Below are 11766 nucleotides of genomic sequence, written 5' to 3' on the forward strand. Positions count from 1 at the left end.
TGTGGCCGACCTCGTCTGACCGAATGAACTTCTAATGTCCGGACCTCGAACCGGACCGTGCGAAGGGATATCGACGTTAGCTGCGTTGTCAACAGCTCCGGAGCAGCTGGCGGCGGGGGAAATAGCCGCACTTTCTTTGTTTCTCTTAATTTATTTGATCGATTTCTGGAAACGGCGACTCCAGGTTGGACTTTTCCAACGGGCATCTTATTGTAGCCATCCTTAGTTAGCATTAGCCTTTAGCCTCAAGGGATTTTTGTTCCCCCCACTATCCCTAGCGTTAATCTCGTCGTGTCTTTATTTACTTTGGATGAGATGTCATTCACCATGGAGGATAACGTAGAGTCCGGATGGGTGTCCGTAAGGCCCAAAGTCTTTGACGAAAAGGAAAGACATAAATTTGTATTTATCGTGGCCTGGAACGACATCGAAGGAAAGTTCGCCATAACCTGCCACAACAGAACCGTCCAGAGACGGTCCACGTTCCTGGAGCCGCTTATAGACGATGCTCCTTCCGGCGCTTCTGTGGCTGAAAAACACGCCAAAAGTCCCGTCATCACCACGAAAGACGCTAGAGTCAGACCCCACTCTAGTCCCACGGGGAAATCCGCAACTACGACGGCCAAAGCCGGTGTTACAAAGACCACGGAGTGTGTCAGCCACACGTTCGGATCCTGGGATATTGTGTCACCGAAAGTTCTGGATCTGGAGATTTTGGATCCTGTAGATTTCCAACTGTCTCCTGAAGATGAGCCCGGCGACAGTGAAAACAGCAGCCGGGAGGACTTCAGCTGGGCCGGGCTTTTCTCCGTCCAGGACCTGAGGGCAGCCCACCTCCAGCTCTGCGCCGTTAACTCCGACCTCGAGCCGTGCTTACCGTCTTTCCCGGAGGAGCAATCCGGCGTGTGGACGGTGCTCTTCGGTGCGCCCGGGGTGTCGCAGCGGGAGACAGAGGCCCTGTGCTACCAGCTGCAGGTGTACCTGGGTCATGCTCTGGACACCTGCGGATGGAAGATCCTGTCCCAGGTGCTTTTCTCCGAAGGAGACGACACGGAGGAGTACTACGAGAGCCTGAGCGAGCTGAGGCAGAACGGCTACGAAGATGCTCAGGAGAGGGCCAAAAGACGCCTGCAAGAGGTGAGTTTTAATGTCATTTAATGTGAGAGATGTTTTTGCACTTGCATGTGGGATCGAATCCTAGCAGCGCTGAATGGTGTGTGTTTTTTTCGACAGTTAAACCTCAGCACTCTTATTATAGAGAGACGCATTTTAAGAGGGCCGACCGCAGTGTGCTGGCTTCCAAAAAGCATGTCGTTTTCAGAGCATAATTGTGCTGCAAGGCCTGCTTATTCTCCTCCTCTTCCTTTGTCCCCCCCGATCCACCATCTGTTGCTGCACATTCACAGGCCTGTAACATGATCTGGTCTGGCCAGACATCACACTGCAGCTGGCTGAGCTGGAAGTTACAGAAACACAAGAGAACAATCAGAGGTGGAGTTACAGAAATGAGGCTTCACCAGAACTATTGGGGCTGTTTTGCTGAGTCCACACAGCTAAGAATGGGTTTTCACTCAGCATTTTACATCATTTTTGCAGGTCTGGTTATATACAAGTGCCAATGAAAATACCAGATAAGTTGTATATCTGTAAATAAACATGCAATATTAATCAGTTTGCTGTGCATTGGTAACCATATATAGTTGTAATAATCAACATTACAATGTTAAACGCCAACGAAAATATGACATTTAATGCTGTTTTTTCCTACAGTGAAAAGCCATCTTTTGACACCAAAAACACCACTTTAAATGTTTGTTCTCTAACTCACCACAAACAGTCCTATTTCCACATTTGGGAAGCTTGAACCACTGAGGTTAAATCATACGCCTGTCAGGGTACAGTGTGGTTTAAAACTTGCCAAATAACAGGTCACAGGAATGACTGGGCATATAAAATATTATTGTATGTGGAACGATAAAACAAAATGTATGGAATATACCATCAGATGTTAGCATTTGGCTCTGTATCAGGTTGTGTGTTCAAAGATGAGTATGATTGGAGCTTATAGACATTCTGTCAAAATATACATCAATACAATAGATGAAACATAAACTGTAGGGACTTTCCATTATATTTTTTAAATCTGTGTTCTATTTTATGGACAATGTGCTCAATTGAAAGTGATAGTCCATGAATTGATATATCACAGAAAGGACTCAACACGGAGATAGTGGATCTCTGGGAATGGAAGAGTACAATGGATTGTTTCAGGATTTGGTGGGATGGGAGGAGCTGAGAAATAGCTGCTTTTTGTTTAAAAAAGACTGAAAAAGGAAAAACTATGCTCAGATGTAGGTCATGCACCTGTCTATAATTATCCCGAGACAGCATTTCTTTATCTTTAGAATGTCATTTCAGAGTCTGACCATCAGTGGTTGCTGACGGCAATTGTGGTTGGTCAAATTTCTGTTAAATACTTGAAATTATAGCATATAATGTTGCCAGCGTGTGGTATCAGTTTATGTAACCAATCGTCTCCAGTCAAGGCAAATCATTCCCACTTTGAATTCTTTTCCTTCAGTCAAACACTTATCCATGTTTAAATAAATGCACCGTGACACTACAGTTCATTCTTATGGCCATATCATTAATACATTATTACGTAATAGGCTTTATGGTGTGTCCTCATGTGACTCCTGTGAGAGATGATGTGTACCTTAGTGTCAATAGCACGTGGGGTTTATCTTTGCTTTTACGGCATTTGTACTCTTGTCTAAAAGGACTTTCACGTTCAGTAAAAATCCTACAAAACACGTTGCTCAATGAGAGTTCCTGCTGAGGGTCAGAGTTCAGCTTATTCATAGACGGCAGCAGCTCTGCTTCACGCTTGAATTCCGGAAAACGATGAGGCGGTATGCGGCGTTTCCCTTTGAAACGCTTTATTCCTGCCGAGACCCTTTTAACTCGAGTGTGCTCCAATTTATTTGGCCAAGTAGTTCAGATGGAGGGCAGAAGCACAAGTCCTTCAACGCATCTTGGGACAGACAAAACGGGTAGAGCTGGTCCTGATCACAGGGTTGGAGCAGACTGCAGCTCGTATCAATCACAGCTAATTATGGCCTGCATGTTCAGGCACTTCCTGGAGACTTAATGACTAAAACTGTGGGCTAAATATACATTTGTGAGGATGCAATGAGTTCACCCCTGTTGGATAAACAGTGGACCTTCTTCCCACCAATCTTGACACGTCACAGTTGGCTTTTATTAGTGTTTATGAAATGTGAAATCACTCTAAATAACTAGTAAAACATCTTTATGCCCTTCTAATGATTCCTGAGCAACATGAATGCGAATTGCTCTTCACCCGAGGCTAAAACGACATCTTGTAATTCTGGTCTGTGTTGGATCGTAGATTACTCTTTCCAGAGGTGATAATCAGGAACTCTCCAAGCCGTCCACACGTGTGTTATTGTCCCGCTGAGAAAGTCATTTGAATATGGAAATCTGTTCTCAACAGGACTTTAGGACGGTGTGTCACAAGAACAAAACTTTGTCTCAGAATGAAGGGACAACAATCCTCATTTAAACATCTTGTTTATTGATTGATTTAATCCCAGGGTTGGTGTTATGTATTCAGTGCATCTTGCTTGAGCTGGGGCTGGAGTCGGCTCGCACGGCCCAGCGGTTTCCTGTCTCACGCTGACTGCAGGCGCTGGGAGCCGGTACGCTGTTGGCCAGTGGTTACCAGGGAGACGCAGACCCGTGGTAAACAGTAGGGGCAGTGTTAAAGCTGAATCGTGCAGTGTCTGACCCAGTCTCCAGTGCGACGGGCTTTGGAAAAGCCGCCTGGTGTTGATATAAACGTCTTCTCTTCTGTAGCTCCTTATTCAGATGAAAAACGTACATTTTAATGCTAAATAATGCAGCCGCTGGCACATCAGAGCTTTGTGCGATCGCGTTTATTTCCCCAACAATGATGTATCTGTGGATCCCAGGAGATATTCTGTGAATCACCAGTAGCTATGGCCAGTTTGTTCTCATTGTGTCCACATAAACAACATATTCATTGTGACATTTCTGACCGCACACACTTTGTTCTTGCCTTCACTGCTTACTGGAAATTTATCTTACAATCTGCTGTCATGAAATATGGTGTGTTTGTCATTTTCCAAGAATGTCATGTGACTATCCATGCATCCATTCCGTCTGATTTGGGTGCAGGTTTTGGACAGACACAAAGCCATGGACAACATGGTTGAGCTGCTGCAGGTGTACACCCAGGAGGACGAGGCCTACGGAGAGCTTCTGGAGGCGACCACTCAGCTTTACCACTATCTGCTGCAGCCCTTCAGGGACATGAGGGAGGTGGCGATGTTGCACAGACAGCAGATTAAGGTAATACACCATCCTCGGATGCCATCTGTTTTAGGGCTTGATTTAGTCGGTTTAGACACTCTTCTGGAGCTGGAACACACTCCGAGTTGAGTTCAGCGGTGCTGTTTTTGACCCTGAAACACTGTGGTGAAGTCCTCTGCTGCCCCTGCCATTCCAGTCCACTGTAAGGACATTAGTTTAGTTGCTGAGGCTACATTTGATGGTGATGGTGCACGAGCCAGCATGTGTTACCCTGAAGCTTTGCATCAAGGGCTGTGGAGGGCAGAGGATCAGCCATGGAGGCTTTTCCCCCCTGCCAGAGCTGCTTAACCACCAGCATAAGTATTATTACAGCAGCCACTAAACCACTCTGTGATTCTGCTGCTTCAGCACAATCTTCAGTTCTCCACAATCCTCCTTCACTCCATCTTTTTTTTCTCTCAGAGCTCTTCATTAGAGGCTGAAAAGGGAAGTAAATCCAAGAGTTAATCTCTCCTCTCTCTGGCCTTCCCCAGGGGTCAATGGGTCAGAATTCTTCACACTCTTGTATGTTTGTTCAGGAAGTGTGCGCATAATATTCCATTATACAACAGAAAAGAGAGGAAATCTACATGAAGTACATAGACAAAAACAGGAATGTAAGCTGTATTAAATATTCAGGTGCTTTGATGATATTGACTACGTAGAATCCAACAATGAATACATATTAACATGTCAGTGTTCAGGGCAGGAGGAGGCAGGTAGAAAATGTGCCAGTGGCGGAGAATACTGACAAAAATAGCCAGCGTATAATAACACTGGGAGGTTGGCACAGGTTTTGGATCGTTTAATCCCCCCAAAAAAAGAGATGCCGTAGTAGTGTGGCTCGTTCGATGGTGCTCAGCAGGGAAAACTCATCCAAGAAGAAGAAAACTCGTGTTGGAGATCACAACAGGTTTGGTAAGACTCTGTGTTCCTCGGGGAATCTGTGATGGCAGCAGCTGCCTCACCTGCAGCCTCCAGGGCGAACCAACAGCTGAAAACATAGCTGTATGCAAATGAAGCGCCGGTGCTGGCACCAGCAGGTGGTTGCTGCTGAAGTCAATAGTCAGGACTGGTCTGTTCAGGACTGGTCTGACAGTAGGAGACAGACTAATGCTAATTTTACACTAAGTAACACACCTCTGGCACGTCAGAGCCTTCCTGAGACTCTGTGAGGATGATGGAACCTGGTGGAGTCGGTAAGCATGTCTGAAGCGTTACAATTACGGTGGAAAGGAGAAAATCCTCACATCGCAGCAGGCACCCAGCAGGGCGCCCGAGCACTCCCGGCACATTCTCAGGTGGACCTGCTGTGCGGAGGACCTGCAATTCTCCTGTTGCCCAAAAGGTCAAAGGGCAAGCATGAATTAAAAATGAGGCTTCTCTGTGACAGGCCTGAGATATTTCTGTACAGCAGCCGGCTCCGGTTACTGCTTCACATCCTTCCTGCGAGTTGGCACCTGCTGCCTTCAACACATGCTGTTGTTATCCTGCACTTTTATTAATTAATGGCTCAGTGAGCGCCGGAAACATTAAATCACTAAATCCTGCTATTTGGGTGGCTGAGGTTAAAATTATACTGACGTGTCTGACTCTACCAGGGTCTATGTCTGGCCACGTGAAGCTGATTTAGTTATCGGCGCGTATACGCTCGGGCTTGTGGGTAATTTAATTTCTTGTGTCTGTCCACTGGGATTCATTTGTGGAATGTCTGTGGAGCGGATCAGATTCACATGTTAAGCCGATTCACACTGTGGTGGAGGGTGTGTGATAGGCTCAAGAACAAGGAAGAGCTGATATATCTGCTTCGCCTACTTCAGCAGCTGTTGCTCGTCTCCTTTTTCCTTTTCTCCTATTACTTTTTTCCCGGATCCACTGAAGGAGACAATCGCATATGACTTAATCCTGACTGGAATCTCTTAAATGACAGATTAAGTTTGTTGTTCTCCTCTGGACTGTGCCGAGCGTCTGATACTGGGACTGGCCAAATGGCCCAGCTCAGGACCACCGTGGTGATATCCGTGCCGTGAATAACTGGCTTCACCTCTATTTTTAGTTCCTCGCCTCATCTTTGTTTTGTCAAGAGCAGCTGTTGATCTGACGTGTGAAAAGAATTCTTTCACAGTTGCCCTTCATGTCAATTTCATTTGTACACAACAGAGTAGCATCACAAATAGCTCAGTCTGTAAAAAAGTATTTTTCTAGCCCCTAATTGAACTCCTATTAATAACATAAACCAATCGGGCGTCACGTTGGTCATATTTCATGATCAGATCAGTCCCAGATCAGCTATGGGGGAGTGAGTCTGGATGTAAAGAAGCTCTCGTTCTCTCTCCATGTCCTCCTTTTACACACTTGTACTTTATCCTTTCTTTTTATGGGGATTTGGGATAAACGTTAACATTTTCTTTTGGACTCCCTCATGTTTTCTCTCTTTTTTTTAGCCTTTGCGGTCAGACTTATTCTCTCTGTTTCTGATGTAATCTTAACTCCCCCACTCTCAGTTTAACCCCCCCCTTTGACTCCCTGTTCTTATGGCTCACGTGCACACAATTTCCCCCCCTCTCCCTGTCTCTCTCTCTCTCTGTCTCTCTGTCTCTCTCCCAGACCTTTGAGGTTGGTTGATAATTACCATGGTTCTCCTCAATTCTGAACACCTAAGCACATCTGTTTCACGTTGAGATATTAATACATGACTGTACGTGAGGTGGAGCTGAGGTCCATCTGTACATTTTGTTCCATTCGGCCTTCCTTTGGTGGGCGGGGTGAGAGTCCACGTGGCAAAGCTTCCCCCCTGTTTCTAACTCTTTTTCACATGGCCTGACATGAGTGGGTGACTGTGGCTGTAAGAGATAGTTTGCCACGTATAATACGGCTCTTGTAAAAAGTTCTTTTTGGGCTGGGTGATGCTCAGTTTAGGTTGTTGTGTTAAAGCACCGTTTTAGTGTCAACACAAACAAACAGCAAATGGGCCTCCAAACACTCGAGACCGCCTGTTGTCACCAGCTGGTGTCACACCACAGTGGAAGGAGGCAGGAAATATTTTCTATTTGTCTCCCACAGTACTCATGGAGTTAATTTAGGTACATGAATGACTTTATTAATAGGTTTATTAAATGAGAAACAAATGTAGCCCCACACGCGCCCTCTAGAGGATACATTTGTGATGGCTATTATAAACAATGTACATGAAAAGTGCTAAAAGACACAGAGTGTAATGACTAATTTCGAATATGTGTCATAATACTTCTATCATTGATGTCATTGTTATTATTACTTAGATGCCAGTTAGACTAATACTTTTTATGTACGGGTACTTTGAATACAAGAGCTGCTAATAAATACTTGGCCTGTGTAACCTATGATGCAACTTTCACAACTTGTGGCCCGATTTAACCACCAACAATTACTCAGTGAGACCATGGCAACAGCACATTTCCTGTTTATATGCGCTAAGACCCGAGCTCTATTGTCTGCCCACTGAGAGAGAAAACAAAATCCTAAATGCAGGGATTGAAACCAATTTTGTGCTGTAGAGTCCAATTATTTGGCATTTTTAATTAATTTTGGAGTCAGGTTGTGAAGGCTTTTGGTCTGTTGTTACTAAGCTATCCGTGCCAATGTAAACACTGTGTGTTTGACCTGCGTCAGATCTCCTTGGAGACGGAGCGGCTGGGTCCTCGTCGTGTGGAGGGCCTGAGGAAAGAGGATGAAGAATGGCAGAAGAAGGCGCACGCTGCCGTCCTGTCCATTCAAGACCTCACCGTTAAGTTCTTTGAAGCCACCACGCGCGCTCAGAAAGGTAACAGATCTCAGAGAGCTGAAATATGTCGCCCAAATACTTTACGTCACCATTCACCGCGTGTTTCAGCTTTGTACGAGCGGATGCGCGCCGACCAAAAGAAGTTTGGCAAATCCACATGGGCAGCAGCAGTGGAACGCATCGAGCAGCTGCAGTACGCAGTCTCCAAAGAAACTCTGCAGCTGATGAGGGCCAAAGAAATCTGCCTGGAACAGAAGAAGAAACATGCCTTGAAGGAGGAGGTAAAGTAGAGCGACACACAGATCGACACTAATGCTGACGTGTTTTATTTTTGAGTGGGGGGAGCTGCAGGCTACCAGGAAGAGATACCAGGAAGAAAGACTTATCCGTGAGGTTAGAAAAGGGGGAAGATAAAGGCAGTGTAGGAGAAATGACCTCATGCCCTCGACAGCCTGCAGTGGAGTGAATAACATCCTGGAACACTGGAAATGACTCACTGGCAAGGACTGCTGGGCACTGGCATTAATGTGCCAAATTCTGTTAAAACTAAACTTGTTTGGTGAGAACTGGTGCACACGTTCCATCCAGTAGTTTGTCTGTGTCTTTCTCTGTTCACAGATGCAACAAGATTTTGTAGACTCTGCAGAATGTGAGGAACTTGATTGATGATGTTTGGCCATAGAAGAAACAGCACAGCAGATCTCTTATTATCTTTCTAATTATGTGTTTGGTGAAGCTTTTCCTGGTTTGATTTGCAGTCCTCTGGGAGGAACCATGGAACCAAAACAAAGTGGGGGGGAGGAGGGGGGGGGGGGGAGAGTTGCTTTTATACAGTTTCATGCTTTTTCCCAGGAAATTTCAAAACTGCAATAGAAAGAGGCTTTAAACACATCTGAAATATCTAATTGTTTCTTCAATCTTGTTTCAGATGCAGAGTTTGAAAGGCGGCGAGGATGCCATGCTGCGCCTGGACCAGATGGAGGCGCTGTACTACAAGCTGCAGCTGCAGCTCTACGACATCCAGGCCGAGGTGCTGCAGTGCGAGGAGCTGCTGCTGACCGCTCAGCTGCAGAGTTTACGGCGGCAAATGACAGGTGGGCGTGTTTGTCTGGCTGTTTTATAGCTACCCGCTCATTTAGAGCTGCATTTAGGTGCTGCTGTGTATGCAAACTGGTTTACCATGGGTTTGTCCTGATGCCGTTCCAGAACATCAGGATGAGGTGGTGTACTACGATGCCTTTGAGAGCCCCGATGCCATGAAGGGCGAAGAAGACCCACCGACCCCACCGTCCCCCCTCAGAGATGAAGAGCTCAGCATCCTGCAGCTGAGGACCCGGCAGCTTGAAGCCCGCAGGGGCCGCATCACTGCCAAGAAAGTCTACCTCAAAAACAAGAAGGTGCCCCCCCCAAACCTCTTAGGAGGGCTTTACAGATATGTGCTACAGTTGAGCACTTTACTCATGTGAGTTTCATCTCCAACAGGAAATCTGTATTATCAACCACAATCAGAAGATACAGCAGCGAGAAGGAAGCCATGACGACAGCAGTTCTTTGGAGACGGCGCTCCAGGTAACAACCGTGGTGGTGTGTGATGTCCGGTACAGTGCTGTCGGTCAGCTGCTTAAATACGGACCCTGTTGCCCAGGGAGGAGATGAGGATGAGCCAAGACAAATGTCAGCGTGAGCCAGGAGAGGCAGAGGACTCTGGAGAAACTCCGCAGCCTCAGACAGGTGAGGAACAGCGGCTCAAGCGTTGCTCTCTCACGGGTTGTTGCGTCTTGACTTCCTCCTGCTGACTCCTCTGCCCACAGCGTTACCCGGGTCAGGTGACCTTGAAGTCCAGCCGACTGCGTCTGAATCAGCCTCAGAGCCGGAGGAGAACGGGCAGCAGCCCAGCACTCAGGCAGCCAGCGTCCAGACCGACTGCATCTCGGACCTCCCAGAACTCTCTGCTCCTCCTCCTGCGTCGGACACCTGTGAGATCCTGTCTCTACCCACCATTCAACACTCGACCAGCTGGACGCCTCATCGCCCTTTTTCTCGCTGCCTCCGTTCTCAGCGCCACACTCTGTTTCATTCGCTCCTCCCCCTCCACCTCCCCCTCCCCCGCCACCTCCTCCTCCCATGTCACTTCCTCCCCTGGAGGACCGACAGAGCGAGGAGGAGTCGGGCACCCCAGTACGGCAGGTTTCCCGCGAGACTGAAACTTCTTCCCTGCCACTGGCTCCGTTTTCCCCTCGATACTTCGACAGCAGTCAGCTGCAGACGGCGAGGAAGAAGCTGAGGAAGACCGCCTCTCTGGACTCATCGCAGTGGAGGAGAGGTGAGGAGAAACCTTTTAGAAGGAAGACATTTGACTACAAATCCCAGAATGCAAAGCAGCTATAACAGAATCCACTTAACCTGTGTCCACAGCAAGCTCCCCCATGGATGAAGTCCTGGCCTCTCTGAAACGCGGCAGCTTCCACCTGAGGAAGGCCGAGCTGCGAGTCCTGGCCCCAGACCCAGACGATGACACCAACAATCCTGGCTCAGATCAGGCAGGGCGTCAGGTTGAAGAAGGTCCGGACCCGGCCGGAGCAGCAGCGCCACGCCAAGACCTTCCCCCACTCCTCTGACCCGCTGACGCGCGCATCCACGAGGCTCTGAGGAGGATTAAGAGGCGTCGCCGGAGTCCGAGTCTGAGGATGAAGGTCTTCCGTGCACTGACTGGGAGAGCTAGATTTTTAACCTTTTCAAAGCTAAATGGCGCTAACATCATCTGAAACAAACATCCTGATCTGTTTCCTTTTATATCAGAAGTCCTCAGAATTATGTTTTTGTCATAGTTCAGTGTATTGTTGCGAACATGGACCACTGATTATTTTTTACATTGTTGCCGTGGCGCTCATGAGGAGGACACAACCTCTAACCTCTCATCACGTCGTACTGTAGCTCGCTGTGATGGGTTTATTGCGAAATACTGAAAACTTGCACTGCACTCAAACCTATACTGTGTATGTTTACGTAAACATGGCAGGACGGGACTGGTTGTCAAGTGGGATACAAAGATTTTCCTTTAGATTGGTACTAAATTAAGTGTCATACTCTTGGTTTGAGGTTATCAGCAGCTTTATCTATGAAGCAGAGAGGAACAGAAGCATTTTAGCCGTAACTTGTGTACATCTAATTGGCAGCAGCAGCTCGTGGAGGGAATTAGCAGCTATTAAAGTAATATCAAGGTAACTGAATTATTGTGGGGTCTATACTGCAATACCCCCATAACATTGCACAATTAGAAGTTAAAATGACCTTTGACATGAGTGAAAAACGTTTTGTTTTTAAGCTTTATGAAAACCTTTGTAGATATATGGAATAACATGCAAATATCATGCTAATGTGTAGCTGCCTGTTTAACAAACCAATTAGTTCATCGGCGCGGTCACGCTGCACGGTTTGGAAAGCCAGTATCCTCAAGCATAGAATGATGAATGTTTCAGTGAGACTCTCTGATGGAGATAACTCTTTCAACGGTTTCACTGCAGCACACAGGAGCACAGCTGGATTACAAGCATAAAACTGAGTTTTCACCTCTTTACTGTAAATCTGTAGGAGGGTTTTAGCATCCA

General features: G+C 46.9%; 1 pseudogene; it reads left to right on the forward strand.

Annotated features, from left to right (window-relative positions):
* Positions 1-7: 7 nt before the first annotated feature.
* LOC130520868 (junction-mediating and -regulatory protein-like) lies at positions 8-11760 on the forward strand (annotated as a pseudogene).
* Positions 11761-11766: the final 6 nt, after the last annotated feature.

This window comes from Takifugu flavidus, unplaced genomic scaffold (genome assembly GCF_003711565.1).
Source record: "Takifugu flavidus isolate HTHZ2018 unplaced genomic scaffold, ASM371156v2 ctg561, whole genome shotgun sequence".
Lineage (NCBI taxonomy): Eukaryota > Metazoa > Chordata > Actinopteri > Tetraodontiformes > Tetraodontidae > Takifugu > Takifugu flavidus.